This window comes from Heterocephalus glaber, unplaced genomic scaffold (assembly GCF_053883595.1).
Source record: "Heterocephalus glaber isolate CG9 unplaced genomic scaffold, H.glaber_assembly_v1.0 deba00001447, whole genome shotgun sequence".
Classification (NCBI taxonomy): Eukaryota; Metazoa; Chordata; class Mammalia; order Rodentia; family Bathyergidae; genus Heterocephalus; species Heterocephalus glaber.
This window is the reverse complement of record NW_028258299.1, coordinates 4,697,262-4,705,474: the sequence shown is the minus strand read 5'-3', so window position 1 is coordinate 4,705,474 and position 8,213 is coordinate 4,697,262.

Below are 8,213 nucleotides of genomic sequence, written 5' to 3'. Positions count from 1 at the left end.
AGAAGTCACTGATTGAGACAAGGATCATCAAGGAATAGAATGACCAGATAAAGATGAATGGAGAATGTAACTACTGATAGGTAGGTAGGCAGGTAGACAGATGATACCTGGGTAGATAGGCCCATGAATCCGTGTTAGAAACATAGAAGTAGGGTGGATGGGTGGACGGAATAAACTTCTAATCCAGTATACAGTAGAATATTCCCTCTCTGTCAGACTCCAAGGAAGAATGGCAGGAGGCCATGGCACAGGAGGAAGCTTGTGATGCGATGGGAGGAAGCAGAGAAGGATCAAGGGAGGAGGAAGGAGATGGACCTTTCAGGCCACACCCCCAGTGACCTGCGTCTCCACCAGGCTCCGCCTCCCAACATCATATTCAGCTATAAACTCATCAGTGGACCAATCCACACCCCATGATCCAATCACCCCCCAAAAGCCCCACCAATGAGCACATGAGGCTTTAGGGGGCATCTAGATCTAAACCATAGCAGCTTCCTCACAAACTTAATGAAAACACGAAGTACCTCAACTGAATAAAAGCCCACATAGCTAGTACAATTCTGTGACTTCTCTGGGGTTGGGAGAAGTAACTATGGCTAATCAGATGGCAAAAGGTCAACAGGATGCCCCAGAACAGAGCCTCGTGCTTCTGACAGGACCGCCTACGGCTCTGTCCCTATGTCTCCTGCCCACCCTCCCCCAGGGGACCTTCACCTAGGCAAGCCCTGCATCCCTGCTGACCTTGGTGCTTCCAGAAGATGAGGCCGTTCACCAGGGAAGAGCCATGGCACACGCGTCCTTGTCCTTAAACTCGGGAGCAACATGCTTGGATGAGGCCCACCTATCTGCGGAGGGCAGTCTGCCTTACTCAAAGTCTACTGATTTAAACATTAATCTTATTAAGTTAAAATACCTCAAGAAACATCTAGATTGGTGTTAACTAAAAATGGGGTAAATTCACCATCACACAGTCATTTAACTGTGTCATCAATGCTTGCTTCCTAACCTGATGGTGGATATGCAGGTATTCGTCAAATTATTAATATTATTATTATTACTTTTGGAGCCCTGGGGACCTAGCAGGGAATTGCTCTAATGCTAAGTTACATCCCAGACCATCACATTATTCTTTACACCCCTTTTCTGTTTAAATAATATACAATTACTGCATGACACATAAGTATTTGAGGGAAAGCAATAAACAGCAACAATTATAAGATATTCTGAAGCCAAAGTACTTTAGTCAAACCAGATTTTGAAGACATATCTTTGCTTCCCACATTAGACACGTTCCTTAAAAGCTAGTATAAAATAAAAGTTTAGATAGGAGTCACAGAAAAATAGTAATGAAATAAATGAAAAATAGATTGTGATGTACATTTAGAAGTTTTCATTTTAAGGTCTAAGTTTTAACAATCACAGCTATCCCCATGCTGACTTCAGCAGTCCGAAACAAGACATTTGTTTTGCTTAATCCCTGCATGGAAAGTGCACCCTAAAATCCTAACTTGGGTTCCTCGGTAAATAGATACAAGGTGTCCATGTGTTTGGGTCCTTTTGATTCTTGAGCACTGGAAATTAAATCACTTCAGATTCTTCCTTGTTTTTTTTTGTACTGGGGATCGAACTCAGAACCTTGAGCTTACGAGGCAGGCGCCAGAACCACTGAGCTACATCCCGGCCCTTCACCTCAGATTCTAAGGGCTGTGGCTCGCCCCTTCCTTCCTTCCTTCCTTCCTTCCTTCCTTCCTTCCTTCCTTCCTTCCTTCCCTCCTTCCTTCCCACCTTGTCTCCCTCCCTTCCTTTCTCTCTCTCTTCTTTTATTCCTCTTTCGGTCACTAAGCCTGGCACCCAGATATGAGAATGTGACACCTACGTGCAGTCTTCACTTTGGGAACACTTGCTCTTTTAGATTAACTGGGAATTTTTGTTAGACAATAAACTGCAAAGAGCAAAAACCCTCTCCACCACAAGAGGGCAGTAAATGCCACGACAGCCGTGCCAGGCAACGTTCTGGAATCCAGAGCAGGGAGGTCAGGAGGGGAACCCAGAAATCATGGACTGGTGTTTCTTTTTCCTTTCTTTTTTTTTTTTTTTTTTTGGTACCGGGGATCGAACTCAGGTCCTTGCGCTTGCACAGCAGGCGGCGAAACCACTGAGCTAAATCCCCGGCCCCCCCAGAAATCATAATTCCTCCTGGGAAATGACCGAGAGGGACCTGAAATCATGATGTTAATGGCCAGAGTTTGTCATCCTCAAAGGTTTACCTGCTCCCGAGTTAAAGAGAATAAAGCAGGTGGTACCTTATGTGGGACACCTTGGACAGAAAATTGAGTAATCTAACGCTGGGGGTGCAACTCACCAAAGAATGAAAATATATCATCATGGACAGAAAACAAAAATTATGAGGAGCAGCACTAACAACCAAAGGCTATTTAAAAGCATAGGGGGCATAAGATTAATGCAAATAAATTTCGAGGTCTTTTCCAAAATGGTAAAATATCAGGTGTCACCTCTGCTCCCGGAGGGATCTGATGGTTTCCACCCTCCCAGGAAGATGCAGATGGAGGACAACAATGGTTTTACCAGGGCAGCACCGCGTGCAGAGCTGGCCCATTGCAGGCCTCACGTAATAGGCATCTGTGAGTCCCCAGGGCCAAAGGCTCTGACTGGCCCCAGCCGCTATTGTGAGACCAGAGGCTGCAGCCTGCTCTCTGCAGCTCTGCCTGCCCTGCGCCTGAGCCCCCACCACCTTGACCCCAACCTGGTGTCACCAACGCCAAGTCCCTCTCTGCACCCAGCTGGGACTCCCCCCGCCTCCCACCACCCTTCCCTCCCAGACGCTGAATTTCTTTTTGTCCCTAGAACCCGGGAACTCCGATTCATACATCAGTGTTCTGCTGGACCAGTCTACACGAGTCCTCATAAGTACCGAAAGGTCAAGATGGCCAGAAATGGTCAAGAGTTTTTGCCTGTGATTTGCTGGCACTGGGTGGGACCCAGCTCCTCCTCCTTAACCTCTCCAAATCTGTTCCTCCATTTGTAAAATGAAGATGATAACACCTAGGTGACAGGCTTTCTGTGGGGATGGAATGAAAACACCTTTATCTGTCTCATCACAGCGCCCAATCTGTAGGACAGCTCAGTGAATGGCAGCTTCCTCCAGCAGACTGACTGCACCTGCCGGAGAGACCTTGAGCCACAAATGATGTCAGTGCCCTCATAAACCAGCTCCTCCCACTTCGTCCTCCAAGACAGGAAACGGATTAGTATCTTTAGACTTCGCCCTCTTTTTCGTCCTGGATATTTAAATAGTCAACAAATCCCAGCGGACATTTCCAGAATCCAGTCCGTTCTTCCAGTCTCTACCCCCACTATCTTAATTTATTATTTCTTGCTGGGATAATTACAACAGTATTACAACATCCCCCCTCAAATCCAAGTTCTACTTACTTAATCTATGTAGGATGGAACCTGATCCTGTAATAGTAGACTGCTATGAGTAGTTTCTTTGCCAACAAATTTGAAAAGTCAAGCAAAATGACCAATTGCCTAGGAAAATCATAATTTACCAAAACTGACTTAAAAAGAAAGGAGACATACAAATAGTCATAAAATTGTGGAGAAATTGACAGATGTAAAAATCTTTGTCAAATGAGTCCTGAGACCCAGATGACTTTATAGGTGATTCTTCTAGACCACAATGGAACGGATCATTCCTATACATACTTCCAGAAGACAGAAAAAAGGGATGATTCTCTCCTGAAAGTAGAATTAAAGGCCAACCTCACTCATGAACATAGAGTAAAAATGTTGAACAAAATATTAATGTGTGTTTAAAAAATATGCCTACAAGGCTGCAGGTATCTCACAGTAGTAGAACATGCCCAAAGGCCTGAGTTCAATCCCCAGCACCACCACAAAAATCATCTATCTTCTATCGGTCTATATCCATTTTCTACACTGAAGTGTTAGAGCTAAGTCTCTCTCTCTTGACCAGGGAGTGGAATTAGTTGAGTTGCTTCTGATGATATTGGATCATAAAAAGACTGTGGGTTCCCTTTTAGATGGGCTGTCCTGCCCTCTCTTGGGTGGCTCACTTGGGAGGAAGCAGCTGCCATATTGGAGGAAGTCACTGGAGAGGTCCACATGGTGACAGCCAGGTGGATGGAAGGTGCATGGAAGCCCACCTTTTCCCACTGAAGCCTCCAGATAACTTCCACCCAGGCCAACACACGGACTACAGTGTGGAGACAGTGAGCCAGACCTGTCTAGTCGAGCCACTCCTGCATTCCTGAGAAAACATGAGACAGAAAATTCTTGCTGTTATGAACCACAAATTTTAGGATTAATTTCTTACATGAATCAGTACACACACACTAATGGACAAAAAGCCAGACATGGTGGTACACACCTGTAATATGGTGTAATGGTCATGGCAGGGTAATTTGTACATTTGATATTGATTGTGATTGATTTTTGAAAATTAAAAATTTATGTTATTTCTGCTCGGGATCATTTTCTATGAAGCACAACACATGCATAGACACACACATTAAACTATATTTTAAGGCTGTACTTCATGCTGTGATGAGAGTGGCCGGCTCTACGGCCATGCGGAGGAAGGCCCCTTCGAATCCACCTGGGTTAGGGGTTACTTGGATGACCTTTGCATCTCTCTTTCAATGACCCCATCTGGAAAGGAGCTTTCTGTTGGTGTGAGGTCTGAAGTTCATTTCATCTTATAATGGGTCGTCATCCTTTCCCCACTTATCTGCAATGCCGTGTTTGAAATCTCAAGTATCTCATTGCAGGTAAAGTGAAAACGCGGTTTCTGAGCTTGATTAACAGATTCAAGTTCAAATAACCCCTAGGGGGAAAAATCTACACAGTACTCGCAAAGTTTCTCCTGGAAAGCATTTGCAGAAGAAGCAGGAATGAGAGAGGTGGAGTTGCCCCTCCACACCAGGCCCTCGTCTGGGTGAGGACCAGAGAATGTTATCGTCTCGCCTCCTATGTGCAGCTCCTGAGAGCCACCCACCCACGCTGCCCTGAAGGTCGGATGGCGCAGCCTGCATATTCAGCCCCTTCATTTCGGTTACAAAGTGCAGCTCCAGAAGTAACTCCAGTGTCTTCTCTTCATTCTTTTCTCACCCTCATGTTTTGTCAGCGATGAATCAGACAAACACCGTCCACATTCCTGGGCCCTGACCTCTTTCCTTTCTCCTCTCCACCACCTCAGGAGGACCCTACTGTGGTTCTGGTGCTGCCATGGTGATGCCTGGTCAGAGGTATCCACGCTGTCTGTGTGCATCCCGGTGGGACCTGCCAGGTTCCATTAGAGCTCTCCTTACCTCTCAGCAGCCACCCAGGTGGGAGGACAGATCACTGTGGGATCCCTAGCACCCCACCTCGATCCCAGGCACAGAGAAAGCACCCCAAAAGGACTTGTTGTTTGTAGGGAGCGAGAGGCTGTTCATGGAGCTAACCCCGCACACAGGCCAAACCCGCCTCATCCTAATAAATGCATCAGAGCAGGATCCTGAGCACCCGGAGAGAAAAATCAACATCCAAACCCAAATCCTTCCTGGACTGATAAGGAAGTAAAACATAGGCTCTCCAGAAGGGCATCCGTGGAGACAGCAATTCAGACTCCTCTACACTGCTTTCTGGAGATGCGGGTTGTAAAGTTTTCTTCCAGCTTCTGGATTTGTTGCAGCTTGCTGGCTGTTTGAACATCCTTCTAATACCAGTTCAGAATTACCACAAGATTTTAGAGAGCCTGTTTTGGGATAGTCATCAGAATGAGAATAATTGTGAGTTCCTAAGTCTTTTCTCCCCTTCCTCCCTGGAGACCTATGTGGTTTGCTACATCCACAGGAGTTTTTTGAACCATAGGTCCACATGTTTGTTTTTGGGGGGTACCGGGGATCGAACTCAGGACCTTGCACTTTCGAGGCAAGCACCTGCACCACTGAGCTAAATCCCCTGCCCCCTTGTTCAAGTCTTAGTCCCGGGGACCTGGGTAGAGGAAAGGAGACCGTGGGTCCCAGGGTGGGGAGGGTGCTCTCGGTTGAAGGGTGCTGTGGGTCCCTCCTCCTCAGCTCTGCTTCCTGGCTCATGAGCTGAGCAGTTTGCCCCCAGCACTCTCCTGTCATGATGTGCTGCCTCATAGGAGCTCAGAGAACAGGGCCACCCAGCCATGACTGCACCCTCCAAACCATGAGCCTCAGTAAACCTTGTGCATTCATTTTCTCAGATGTTCCGTCATAGTAATGAGAAGATGACTAATACGAGGTCAAATCTTGCTTAACACACTTCCCTAAAGAAGTTTAAAAGGAAAGCAAAGATGTAGAGACCTTGTCCTGCTCACCACTTTCGGATTAAAAAACCAATTTTTATAAGAACTTGTGCTGACCGCTCACATCTGTCTTTGTTCACAGGGCTTCCTCTGCACAGGGCCGGTCCTTCCAACCCAAGGCCCTGCTCTTGAGCCACTCTGTGTGGTGGCCCAGCCTGAGGCTTTCTGGGCCTCTCCTCCCTGCGCAGGCCAGCAACAGTCCTCAGGGGCCAGGGCTCTTGCAGGAAGGAAACACTGGAGACTTTCATGCACATCTCACCTGGGCAGAGACATTTCTGGGCTCACAGAGGAGGATTCCACAAAGTGGCACCCAGTGCTGGCCAGGTGCTGTATTCTCACTTGTATCAATAAAATGAACTGCATTTAAAGCATTTCTTTACATGCTAATTATTAAATCTTTGAGAAAGAACAGTAAAGGAAGGGAAAGAAGCCATGCACGATTGCCCATAGAGGTAGCCTAGGAGTATTTCTGTACTCACACGGACATACACATATATGCATATTTTTGTTGCAAAAGAGTGTACATCCTGTTTGCTGGAAGTGGGGTCCATGGATTTCCCAGCACCGGAATCACCTGAATTCATCAGAAATGCAGAATCTTGGGCCGTGGCCACACTTACCAAGTCAGGATCCGCAATCCTTAGCATTGCAAGAACGTGCAGGGAGAGACCTGCTCTGCGTACTGCAGGCACAGGGTGGACATCCGGGCACTGGGGAAGGCCGCTCCTTAAAGGAACTACTTCTCATCAGTCTGCCTGTCCACCACCCCAAAAGCTGGCACTAATTGGCATTTTAAGGGCAGCAGAGCAGCATGAGGAAGAACAGGACCCTGGGGCTGAGGGTGAGGCTCTGTGGGAAGGCATGAGGTCCTAGGTTCGAACCCCACCATCTCAAGAAAAACAACCAGAATTCTCCAGCCAGAGAGCTTGAGATCAAACCCTGTCCAGCTCTGTCCGTGATGTGAGAATTAGGTCTATGCCACCACCTTTCTGTGCCCCAAGTCCCCACCTCCCAGAGGGGATTTGAAGGCAGCAGCTGATCTCTCAGTGCTCTGGGTCCATAGGAGTTCAGGGCTGGTGTATCCCGAGGCCCAGAGCCATGTTTGTTAAACACATAATCTTGCCATTCACAAAGTGTTAAGATAAAGAGATCAGAACAGCAACATTCAAATCCATTCTCTGAGCATGTCCATCTGCTCTTGGCAGGGCCCAAGGCCCCAGTGTACCCTGTGGTCCCTGCTCCAGGTCAGGATCTGCTTCCAGCTGCCCGATGTTCGTCCTCAACCCGGGGCAGAGGGGCTGCCCCAAAGAAGGGCAAAGTGAGGAGACTGGGGAAGACTTCAAATGTCTCGGTACATCTTGGCCGGCCCTGGGCGTGACTAAGCACCACGTAAGGGGTCCAAGGAACTGCAGCTTTCATTGGCCACAGACAGCCTGGCGTGGGAGCTGGATCTGGATTTATCTCTGGTGCCGTCTGATTCACACTGCAGGTTGTAGACAAACAAGGACCCAGCCTTTCCCATCAGTAGCACGAGGGAAATGAGGGCGGATTTTCCCCTGTGCTCGAGGTGAAGGGTAACAGAATGGCTGTGTCCTCTGGGCTGTAGGTGAGCATGGAAAACACCACACACACTCCCACTCAGGCCATAGGTGCACTGACTGGCACTTCACCGGGGGACGGTACCTGCTCTGTCACACACTCCGACAGCCACCTCTGCCCTCCAGAGCCAGCATCGAACCAGGCACAAAGGGGTGGACACCGGAGGGCTGGTGGGGACGTGGGGCCTGTGCCGCTCTGTGGTGGAGCTGAGGACAAATCTGCTCTGGTTCCCCCCTCTCTTTGCCTGCAGTTG